Below are 12,357 nucleotides of genomic sequence, written 5' to 3'. Positions count from 1 at the left end.
CCCAGGGTGATGTACCACTGAGCTATATCCCCATCCCATTTCTTTACTTTTGAAACAGGATCTTGCTAAATTGCTGAGTCTAGCCTTTAACTTAATAAGATTCTCCTGAGTAGCTGGGATGATAGGCATACATTCAACATGGAAAGGTAGGATTGTGGATTTCTTAAAACAGGTTGCTATCATATAAATTTATTGTCTTTATCTTTTTTTGTCAATATGCTTCATGGTCATTAAATCAAACTATTGAACAGGAAAAAAATATGACAGTAGAAAATTTAAAAAATATCATTCAACAAACAAAACAAAGATCTAAGTAGAGCTTGTATTTTAAATGTTTTCTGATGCTTTAGTACAAATTAAAGATTCCTTCCTGTAAATTACTAAAAATGTGGCAATGAGGTCAACTTTGTTAATACACTAGACTTTTTATTTGTCAAAATTGAGTCTCAGAAGGCTGCATTGATTCCTCCAAACTTGAAGTTCTTTAATCAGAAAGAAATGTATTGTACAAAGGATGCTTAAAAATAAAAATAGCCATACAAGGCAGCTGGTAGAGCTCTAATGAGATTTCCTCTTCAGACAAATCTTAGCATTCTTGAAGAAGAAGATCAATATTGTTTTGTTTCACTTAGATATTCTGGAAGGTTTCAGAACTGATATTTTTATTATGGAGTCTACTAAGGGTCTCTCAGAACAGGTGACAAAGCAATCTGTAGATTCCCTGATCTATATTAAAATTTATCACATTCAAAATAGTGGTTTGTGTTCTTCTTAAGCTACAAAGGTGAGACTTTTCTCCACCAACCATATGAATTACTTAGACCCAGTGCAAAAACAAAAGAGATATGCTAATAAGATAGCAAGAAGGGGCTGGGGTTGTGGCTCAGCAATGGAACGCTTGCCTAACATGCGTGAGGCCCTAGGTTGGATCCTCAGCACCACATAAAAAAATATAAATAAAATAAAGGTATTGTGTCCAACTACAACTAACAAATAAATATTTTAAAAAAAGATAGCAACAAGCCATAAATCTTGACAAAATTCTAAACATTGCACCCTGGTGAATCTCTACAATTCACAAAGTCAGGTTTAGTTTTTAAATAATAACTTCCCTAGTTACAAAAATCTTATGACAGAGCAATACAGACATGATTAGGGTGAACTTGAACTCTATTGTAAGGGGTCTAGTAGTTACTAAGAACAATTCCTTTGTAGTTATTGTTGCTAATCTATTTTAATTTAAAAAGTTGTGAGGAAAATGTTTTCATCTTTGTGATTTTACAGTTTACAATGAGGCTCAAAAGAAACCATTTATTTGGTATTGACTTGAGTTATGAATGAGGATCTGATAGAGAATCTAATTCTGGATGAGACTAGTGCCTGATCCTATGGTCTTACCAGGACTAGACTCCCACAAAAGACTCCAAACAAGATATTTCAGTGCCACACTGATTACTGATATCTAGGGATTCATGGAGAAAATCTTGCTAATGTCTTTACTTTCCAATTCACAGTGGTATGTAGGTCTTTAGGATTCACATAATGTAATAGTCACAATTATTTAATAAATTTGAAGTATTTGATTCTGAGAGTTGTCATCAAACCAAACTACAAAACTTTTTGTCTTCCTCCCAACTATGTGTTCTGTGAATGTTTTTGTCATAATTAATAGTTGAGCACTTAAATTTAGAATTTGGAAAATTGCATTTGGAATTGCATGTTAGAATAGGACATTATCTGACCATTTCTCCAAATAGCAATTATAATCATTCATTACTCTTCAAGCAACTAACATTTAATTTTTTATTATACTCCATTTGTTCTGTTACAAAGAGCTAAAATCTCTGTTCATTATTGAATTGTTTTTCATTATTAAATTTCTTCTGTCGAGACTACACTATATTATTTCATACAATTTCCAGGCTCAAACTGATACAGGAAAAGCAACTAATAAAATATGTTCTCCACATACCTCCTGGAATCTTAAATTGCTTTAGTCCACAATATTCAGACTAAAACTGCAATATAAATGTTACATTGGTGTATATTCTCTGAAGTATTTTACTAATTGTTATTCTCATTCTAAAAAAAGTCTAACAAAATTAGCATATTAATGGAATCTATTAAATAGGATCTGATTTATTAGATTTTTAAAAAAAGTGTTGGTTGAACAAGAACTTTGATATTTTGCTTACTAACTTCTCCTTCATAGAGAAGTCTATATTTTCATATCATATTGATTTGATTTTGGAGCTATGTACAACAGAACATCCTTAACCTGTGGGGGAAAAATTGCTAGTTAACTCACATAACATTAGTTTTACCTAGAGACTCTGCTAGTTTCTAATATGTTTAACAAATGTGTATATTTCATCTCAGAATTAAGCTTTCATTTTTATTGCAAAATATATTGATAGTAGTAGCTATTAGTTTTTAATAAAACATTAGTTTGGTAGATCAAAGCAATGTTCAAAAGAATATTTTTTTAAAAAATCAAATCAACAGCTAAAATATCAGTGCACACAGGTGATTCAAAGCACTCTCTGTGGTTTCCAGAATCACCATGAGTACCTAAGCCACACCCTAGGTGCTCCTCCCATCTTATCTGGGTTCAGGCTCAGAACAGACACCTTTTAAAATTTCTACAGGTAATTCTAATGTTGCAGCCAGGTTTGAGTACAATGGGTTCAGATTAAAGTCAAAGATGAATCAAGATGGTCATTATTATACAAAGTACAGGTATGAAGACACAAAGTGGTGTGAAAATACTATGTATACAACCAGAGATATGAAAAATTGTGCTCTATAAGTGTAATAAGAATTGTAATGCTTTCTCTGTCATATAAAAATAAATAAAGAAAGAAAGAAATAAAGAAATAAATAAAGAACAACTCCTGAATCCTTGAAGAAAATAAAAAACAATATATTCCCTGGGTTTTAAAATCAGAGTATTAATAAGGCACCTAATTTCTAATGCATGGTGATTTTCCCATATCACATTCACCTAATTTATTTATTTGTTTACATTAACAATTAGTTTCCATGGGAGAACATTTGTACACTGTTTAATAAGATGTTTATTGTATAAATATTTGACAAAGGATGTTTATTGACAAAGGATTCACAGAACCTGTAATAAATGTCAAAACACCCATAATTTGACAATTTTTTATATATATTTTTATATACATACAAGGTAAACTAAATAAACACCCCAATATTTTGACTCTTAATGTAAAGTGGTAGTAGAAGAGTTATGGGATAGGCATGGATGAAATAAATGGATGGTGTTTTGCCCTTTCCAAAAAAAGAAATGGGTTTTAGTTATAATGATAAAGGTTTGGTTATCAAATCAGAAATCCAAAATTGTCTATCCACAGGAATGGCGCTCTCCTGACTCCTTGGAGTGAGCATAATGCAGGATATTTAACAAAAACTGTAACGTGAACAAGAGGCAAGGTCTGTTCATGAGCCTGCTTTTCTGGGACTCTGCAGAAGGAAGAAAAATGAGAGCAGAGGAGGACCTAGTTCAAAACTCATTGATAAGGGAAAGAAGAACTTTCTTACTATATAAATCATGAGAGATATAATGAGCAAGATTTTAAAGTGCCTAGATTGTAAAATGTGATAAAAGAAAACTCTACATTTTGATAAGGCACCAAAAGGAGAATTCTAGCCTAAACGGTTAAAAAAATAACAAGAGTAAATATTTGAGATATTTTGTGTGTGAGCTGAAGTGTCAGTGTGAATATGAACTGAAAAGAAAATCTACAAGCATGTTGTATAACAGGTAGGAAAATATATTTAGGACAAAATCACATCATCTTAAAAATATTGAAAAAAATATAAAAATGACCAAAATGTTATAGGCATCTGAAAATAAATTACTGATACTGAGTAAAGTCTCTCTGGGTTTACACATAAAAAATACAGAGAGATTAAAGTTGTTAGTTAAAACCAAAATTATATGGAAGAAGCAAAATTGATTCAAGGGAAGTCCTATTGATTTCCCAAAGTAGAGTGCATAATAAATTTATTTTTCAAAATTCAGAAATATAATCTGAACCAAATTCTCTTATAAAAGACTAATTTGCAGTTTGAAAAACTCTATCTAGTTCTAGAGAAATTTCATGTACAACATGTGATACAAAGATTAACCATAGCTAATTTATCCAAAGAATATTTTAGGCATCCATGTAGAGAAAAGAAATTTGAGAGAAAAGGAAAACAGCCTTCTGATGTCTTCCCTGCAGAATTCAATGCCCAGTATTAGAGTATTATCTACCCACTTCTGGAAAGAAAACATAGTGGGACAATTACCACAACCAGCAAGCTGCATCGCCACCATAAAACAGGGTTCCCAACAGTGGAAGAACTCAGAGAGACCAGAACTCCTCCACAGGAAAGTCACCTGATTAAAAATTTTAAAAAATGTAGGAAGCATTTAACATTGAAAACCCAAAGAAAAGGAAGAAAAGAAATGCTGAATCAAAAATGTTTATGAACACCAATGTCTTGTCTAAATTATTGAAACCCTTTTGATCAATCCTGCAAATCTTCCACACATCAATATATAAATTTGCATTCCTTCAAAATTTTGTCATAATTAACAAGAAGTAGAATGATTCAGTCTTTCATAGGAAGAAGTCAATATCTACTGCCTATAATTGAAATTTATGAGTAAAATATAATCATCTCAAATACTTAATATATTATTTTGTTTCCTAAAATTTATATGTATTTTTAGAAACACATCTTTTGGTGAATAAATATTAAAATATTAGCAATTTTTGTTCAACCATATGAAGTAAAACATTTTAAGAGTATAAAGATACATTTTTTTTCTTTCTATAGGCACATAAAAAGATGACTAGTCATCTTTTCATGTGTGAGATACTGCAAGAAAGTTTAGAGGTAAAATGATCCAGTTATGGGAGTCTTAAACTAATCCTAAAATATTAATCCCCGGATAGAGATTTCCTGGGTGGTAACTGTAGGCAGTAGGGTATGGCTGTCTCTCTCTGCTTCCTGGTTCCAAGTCCTGAGCTGCCTTCCTCCTCCACACCTTTCTGCCATGATGTTTTATCTCACCTCTTGCCCAGAGCAATGGAGTCAGCTGTCTATAGATTGATCCCTCTGAAACTGTGAGCCCAACTAAACATTTCCTCCTCAAAAATTGTTTTTATCAGGTCTTTTGGTCATGGTGATGAAAAAGGTGACTAAACAACTATTCCCTGAAGTGTCAGTTTCTCTGCCTTCTCTACTTCGGGAGGTGATTGCTGCTGCTTCCTGTGTGTGTGTGTGTGTGTGTGTGTGTAAAATGATTTATAGAAAGACCTAGGAGGAAGTTTTCCTTAAGCTTAGCCTCTCAAGTATCAATTATTCTTCTCTCACATCGCCTCAAGAACAAGCTTGTAAGTCATTTCTCAACAGATTACCCACTCACGAGAGAGTTGCTTTCATAATGCTTTTTAATTTCAGGTCAATTAAATTTAAATACACACAAATTGATTATGGGAATACAGGTGATGATAGGTAGGATGAAGATGAGGTACTTGGCTCTGAAGAGAAGGTAACATTCAATAATACATTTTTGCATAGAACAATAGAAAAAGAATCCTTCAAGAAAGCTTTTAAGGGTACTGCTTCTCTCATCTGTCATTGTAATAAGAACTCAGAGTAATATGGTCCTTTTGACCAAACTAGTGGAACCAGATAACATAGTTTTTTTTTTTTTTAGATAGAATGTAAATAAACTCTGAAGCAATATATTGTATATCTTAAGTAACTCCATAGTACTTTTTTATGCATAAGCATGGGGGTAGATATAACAGAAATGGACACATATGGTGTCAAATACATGTCACTGAGCATGACTGGAATAGTACTACCTTAGAAAACTCCAGTTTTTGTGGTATTGAGGATCAAACTTGAGGTCTCATGCATGCCAGGCAAGCACTCTACCACTGAGCTATATCGCCAGCACACTTTGGAAAGCTAGTTTTGTTTGTTTGTTTGCTTTCAAACTTCATTTTGCCATTAACTAAGATCTCCACGCAGCAGTTATGCCCCACCCCCACCTGCTCACATCTCACCTCCTGCTCTCCTTCCCCCCTGTGCCTGCCGCACTGGCTTTCTTCTAGGTTTTTAAGCATGTGACTCCTCTCTTTGATTTACTTTGTCTGTTCCCATGGTCTTGAGTGTTCTTACCCTTTATCTTCCCATGGTGGGCTTCCTTTTGTGAGTCAACCATCCTGTTGACTTCCTCAGAGAGATCTTCCTTTGAACTGCTGATTTAGAGAGTGACTCAATCCCTATCCCAAAGCTCATTTTATTTCTCTGCAAAGCTCTTGCTTTCACAGGAAATGGTCTAGTATAAACATATTTACTTCTCATCTCCCCTCACTTCAATGCAAGACCACTAAAACTTGATATTTTGATTGTCAGATTCCTAACACGTCAAAAGATTCAATAAATATTTGCTGCATGAGTGAATGAAATGAACTTTCAGCTGTGTGACCCAAGTCAACTCTACAAATCAAATTGTTTAGAAAAGAAATATCTAGAAATAGGAATATGCTTACTCATTCTATAAGGTTTTTAGGTATAAACCAGTTAAATATTGAAAGACATTTTCTCAAAACATGATTATAGGATTTAGAGTAGTGGACTCCTGGACTTTCTTTTGCATAGTATATAATAAACTGTTCAGATTTTGGATAAGGCTATATATTAATTTGTGATGATAAAATGGTGTTGGGATATGAAGGGGGCTGCTTGTCCTTCTATTTTATATTGAGGGATATGGTTGTGAATCAAGGGTATGAAGCTTTCAGTTTTTCCAGTAAAATATCATCAGTATCCTATTGTTAAGATGCCAACTTTGCAGAATTGGTCACACCGGACAAGTTCTGAATGAACATCTGTGGCCCAGGATCATCCTGAGTTCGACCAGCATGACACATGTGGTTTCCTGGCCATGAGTCTACATCCCAGGAAGACACCTTAAAAGCCATCAGTCCCCTTTGTTACTTTCAAAATCGTTGAAGAACTATTGAGGTGCAGAACAAAATCACCAAGACAGTCATGCCTAATGTCCACCTGCACACCTTGAGGCCATTGGACTTAGAAACCCAATATTGTAATTTACCTCTCATAAAACTTGCATAGTGAACTAAATGGATGTGATAGAGAACCAATAGTTGGCTTTGTCAACAGCATGATGCTATGTTAGACAAAACAAAGCTACCTACAGCAATTTTAAAAATAATTAGAGCCCACCATTCAATGCTGCCTATAAATTCTACTAGAGGCAGACACCTTTCTCAACTGCTATATTGAGTCTGAAAATTTTAAATGATATATATATATATATATATATATATATATATATATATATATATATATATATATATAATATGACAGGATATAATGGTACTTATGCACATTAAGATTCTTAAGTTTTATGGTACATCAGTGCAGAAGAAGGGATAAAGTATAATACATTGCAGATGATAACAGAATTCCTAGGTAAGAAAACATTATCTCAAAGTTGGAAAGGTGAATGATATATATTTCCTATATACACAGGAGAACAGACCCACCCAAGGTTTAGGAAAATATGCTTTTCAGTTCACTACATACTCTTGATTAAATATCTCATATTGGGTTTAGTTGAATTTTAACTTTTTTATTTTTGTTTAGTACAGATCCAAATAAGTTCAGCTGATAGAATAGATGACTCAAGTGGTGAAATTCATTGCCCTTTTTTATATTATTCAGTTTTTTAAAACTAAAAATTCAGCTCTTTTAACTTAATATTCTTTTAATAATAAATACTTCATAACGTGCTTCTTGTTTATAAATAACATGTTTCTCAAATACTAATGTTTTTCATGTTAAAAAATCAGTTAAATGAAATATTTCCTTTTATTCAGCTTATGTTTTTGATGAATTTGGAATTTTGCATTTGGGAAGCTGTACTTTAGCAACCCTAAATCCATACTCCAAATCAACAGTAACTTTTATGTTCTACTCCCTAAACAGCTTTCTGTTCAAACAAATCCAATGCTTTGTACACGTTGTTACCACCTTAAAATACCCTTGTCTCTGGTATACAGCTCAAGCCTTTTGCAGAAAAATTCTGGTCCAGAAAACTTAACCTCTGTCTGCATCACCAGCATCTGTATTTCTATATCTGGGCACCACCTTCTTGGTTGTCAATCATTATTTTGAATAGGTCCAGCTTTTTTATGAAATCTTTCAACTTTTGTGGAATGTCTTTCTTTTAGATATCAGGTTAACTTCATGTCATCTTTCCAAAAATCTCAAATTCAATTTAAAAATTAATTTCTATACTTCACCATATCCCAGGTAATATTGGTTTTCCATTACAGTTCCCAAATTCAAACTCCATAGCTCTTTCCATGTACCTGATATTCTGTATTGCACAAATCTGCTTGTATTCTTTCTCCATTCCCAGTCTCCACACTTCTTAAGGGAGGGTCTGTGCCTGATATAGCTTTGCATGTCAGCAATTCTGTAGCCGACTTCTCTGATGTGCAGAAAGTGCCTGACACCTGCCTGATTGCTAAAAACTAGACTACTGGAAGTTACTGTTTAGGGAGACATTTGTGTGACCTAACATCATAGGCTAAAAAAGACCTAACATCATAGGCTAAAAGTGGATAGGATTTTAGATTTCACCTGGTTTTAGGGTTCCTAAAAAAATTTGGAGTGAGCAAATAAACCACTAATATTCTTCATTTTAGACGTTAAGAATGAAAGATAAAAATATCCCTTTTTCCTGGTTGAGAAGAACTGAATGACCCAAACCTCTTATTTTATATGTGATTGAGGCCTAGAAATAAAGCTAATTGTCTACTATTATATAATTTTGTGATGCATGTGGGACTATTTCTTTTGTCTTAAATCACACACTAGTGTTTTTAGAACCAGTGCCCCAGGACCTGAAGTCCAGTTTTACTCTGATGATGAATTAGCTTTGCCTTTAGGGATCAGCATTTACAGACAGGCTGCATCTGAGCAGAGGGAGATGACCGCTCAGAGCACATTGCTTTTTCACTGTCCCCAAAGACATTCTGACCTTTTAATTTCAGTTCCTTCACTCTGCGATGTACCATATCCCCCTTCAGAGTAACATCATGCTTCATTTCAGTTTTCTTCAGAGACAGAGTAACATTACAGCATTCAGCTTTTACTAATAACTTGACCTTTCAATTCAGCAATGCTCATACTGGTACCATGTGAGATTTTTTTTTTAAGAAAGAAAAAGAAAAGACTATATATATATATATATATATATATATATATATATATATATATATATATTATGCTATTAGTTAGGAATTCCAGCCAATTTACTAGTAGAACATACCATCAGGAAGTCTAATGAAGTCTATTTTGTGTGTGTGTGTGTGTATGCAGAACTACAAAACATTTTCTATTTATTTTTAGGCAAACAATGACTACATTTTATAAGTTCAAACGTAATTGGTAAATGTAAACAGGCTTTAAGAAAATGGTGTGAGGGACAGACAGTTATAATAGTCTTAAAAAATGAAGTGTAGGGAAAAGGCCATGATTTACGCACACACACAAAAATTCTAATGTTTGTAGACCTGAAAGCAATTCATGATGAAATGATTTTTTTTAAAATAATGAAATATTCTTTGGAAATACATGACACAAAATTTAAATATTTGCCTAAGTCTTGAAAAGAATAAAACATATACCAGTGGCTAATATGTGGACTGATTTTCCTTTGAGAAACAGAAATGGAGGACAACATGTTTAAAAGAAATAGAGACAGATTTCCAATGACAGTATACCATTCTTCAATAAAAATTCAGACCATTTTAATTCATTTTTATTCTCTCTTACTCCTGGACTCAACCTTTTTTCTCTACCAGTAATTTTTTTAACTGTTCAAGAGTGGTGTTTATTGCTGCCAGTGTCTTTCCAGAGTAAAGGAAAGAAGGGGATCAAGAAACAGCCATTATTTTATAAGGTATATAATGAAAGATTTCATGGTTATAAATATATTCATCTGTAAACTACTTTATTCTGTGAACATAAAAAACTAAAATCAAGTTATATGAGAATATAGCATTCATACACTGTAATGTAACTAGATTTGGTAGATTTGTAAACAAGATTATTTTTAAAGTCATATTGACTTCATTGATTTTCATAAGGGTGCTCTCTGTTCTAGGTAATGGACTTTTTATTGTGATTTACTAATAAACAGCTGGAATTCCTTAGGGCCTTTCTTTTTTTTTTCCCTGTAGTGACAGAAGCTAAAGGCTGAAATGTGTCACCATTAACCTTGGGACTATTGGATTTTTTTAGTTTGTATTTCAACTATCTTTTACTTAATGATGTCTGCATGGTTATAATATTTATCTAATAACACATGAGAGAATTCTGTAAGTACTATATTTCAGCACTCAAAGAGGCTTTTTAACAAAATAGAAGAAACACTTTTTATGTTTTCATGATAAGTTCAGTACTTATTTTTTTTCCTGAAAAACAAATGTCCACATTATTATTTCACCTGTACTTTAACATGTATGCACACAAACCCTCAAATGTAGACACATTCTGACTGCAAAAGCCCTAGCGATTGCTGAGTTGTTCTTCTGTTCTTTTTCCTGTGGTCACAGCCTCATGAAAATCAGCAACCCCTTCACTCACTAGGAAGCTCCTGCATCTTCCAGATGACACCTACCTGTTGAAGGCCTATTTGTGTACCTTCAATTAAGCTTCTGCATAATTGAAGATCCCAATTTTGAATGGGTTTATAAAATACATATTGTGGTGGATTTATTAGGGAAAACATATGGTAAATCTCCTTGAAAAATAAAATGGGAAAACCTCACATTTTTCATGGGACTAGAACATGTTTTCAAAATGTGAGCTCTGAAGTCCCATGTTGATTTCAGGCAGCTTCATGGAATGAATTATTATAAAAGGAATTTGACCCTTTCTATCTGTTTCTATGAAGAGCAATCTATGCCATTAGTCCCTATAAGGAAGAACAGGAAAAAAATGGAAATATATGACTATCTATCTGTGGGCTCTCACAGGTACATTTCGATTCCAGACTTAAAGGTGTATGTCTCTGTAAAGGTTATTTAACTTTCCAAATGAGGGATGTTGGAGAAGATACATTATCATTTTCATCATCTGTGAAATGTAGATAATAACAATATCTTCCTCACTGCTGTATGAGGATTAAATTATATCCCATATGCAAAATATATCAAAAGTGGTTGGTATATAGTAAGAGAGATGTTAGTATTTACTTCTTATTATGCAATTATGGTCCCCTATATTCCTGAGACTTAGGGAACATGTAAACTACTTAGTAAAGGGGACTTTGTGTTAGGATTTAGATGACAATCCTTGAGATGGAGATTTTCCGGGTATATCCTCACAGGCTTAGTCTAAGCATGTGAGCACTTCAAAACCAAAGAGAGATGGAAGAATATGTCCGAGAGATGAAACAGAGAAGGAGGAGAGAACGAAACAAGAGAGAAGCTGAACCCCCAGTCGCTTGCTTTGAAAATAAAAGAGGGACCAAAAGTCAAGGGTTCTCCATACTGCTTTCCATATTGGTTGCACCAATTTGAAGTCCCACCAGCAATGTTTGAGTGTGCCTTTTTCCCCACATCCTCGCCAACACTTATTATTGTTTGTATTCTTCATAGCTGCCTTTATGACTGGAGTGAGGTGAAATCTTAGAACAGATTATATTCCGTGCTTTTATAATTTTGCCAAGATGAATCCTAATGTTATGTATAACTGAAAACACCAATAAAATACAATCATCATCATCATCATCACCTAAATAAATAAAAGAAAAAAAAGAAAATAGAGATTTTAATAATGACAACAGTGAGAATTGAATCATGCCTATAATCTGAATGGATAAGGAAATAGATTCTCCTTCCAAAGGAAAAGGATCTGGAAAGGATGCAGAAGCGATGGCTTCCTGATATCAGATCTAATTTCCCAATGAGATCTGTATCATACTTGTACACTAAATGATTGCTTTTATAACACTAAGCTGCGATAATTTGCCTTCGCATCAATAAAAACTGATAGAATTGCTATGATCATTATCTTTCTGAGCTTTTCAGTTTCATCATTAGCAATTTGAATAAACAACTGTTGCTACAAAATGCTCAACAAAAGTCACTATATTTCCAGGAACAGACCAATATCCAAATATTCCAAATATTTGCTATAAAAACCTGAGTTTTCTAATATGAATTCAAATTTCATAAGATCAGGAAGATGTCTGCGATTAGTGGTATTGGTTTTGTGCTGTTC

General features: G+C 33.3%; 1 long non-coding RNA gene across 1 annotated transcript in view; it reads right to left on the bottom strand.

Moving 5' to 3' along the window:
• Positions 1 to 12,357, bottom strand: part of LOC131423712 (uncharacterized) — a 104,154-nt gene that overhangs the window by 58,788 nt on the left and 33,009 nt on the right. The gene's annotated exons all lie outside the window — the stretch shown is intronic.

The sequence above is a fragment of the Marmota monax genome, unplaced genomic scaffold (genome assembly GCF_021218885.2).
Source record: "Marmota monax isolate L192 unplaced genomic scaffold, Marmota_monax_Labrador192_F-V1.1 WCK01_AAM20220418_F8-fsc00022, whole genome shotgun sequence".
In the NCBI taxonomy this organism is placed as follows: Eukaryota; Metazoa; Chordata; class Mammalia; order Rodentia; family Sciuridae; genus Marmota; species Marmota monax.
Note: the sequence above shows the minus strand (reverse complement) of the source record. Positions and strands in the feature narration are given on the sequence as shown.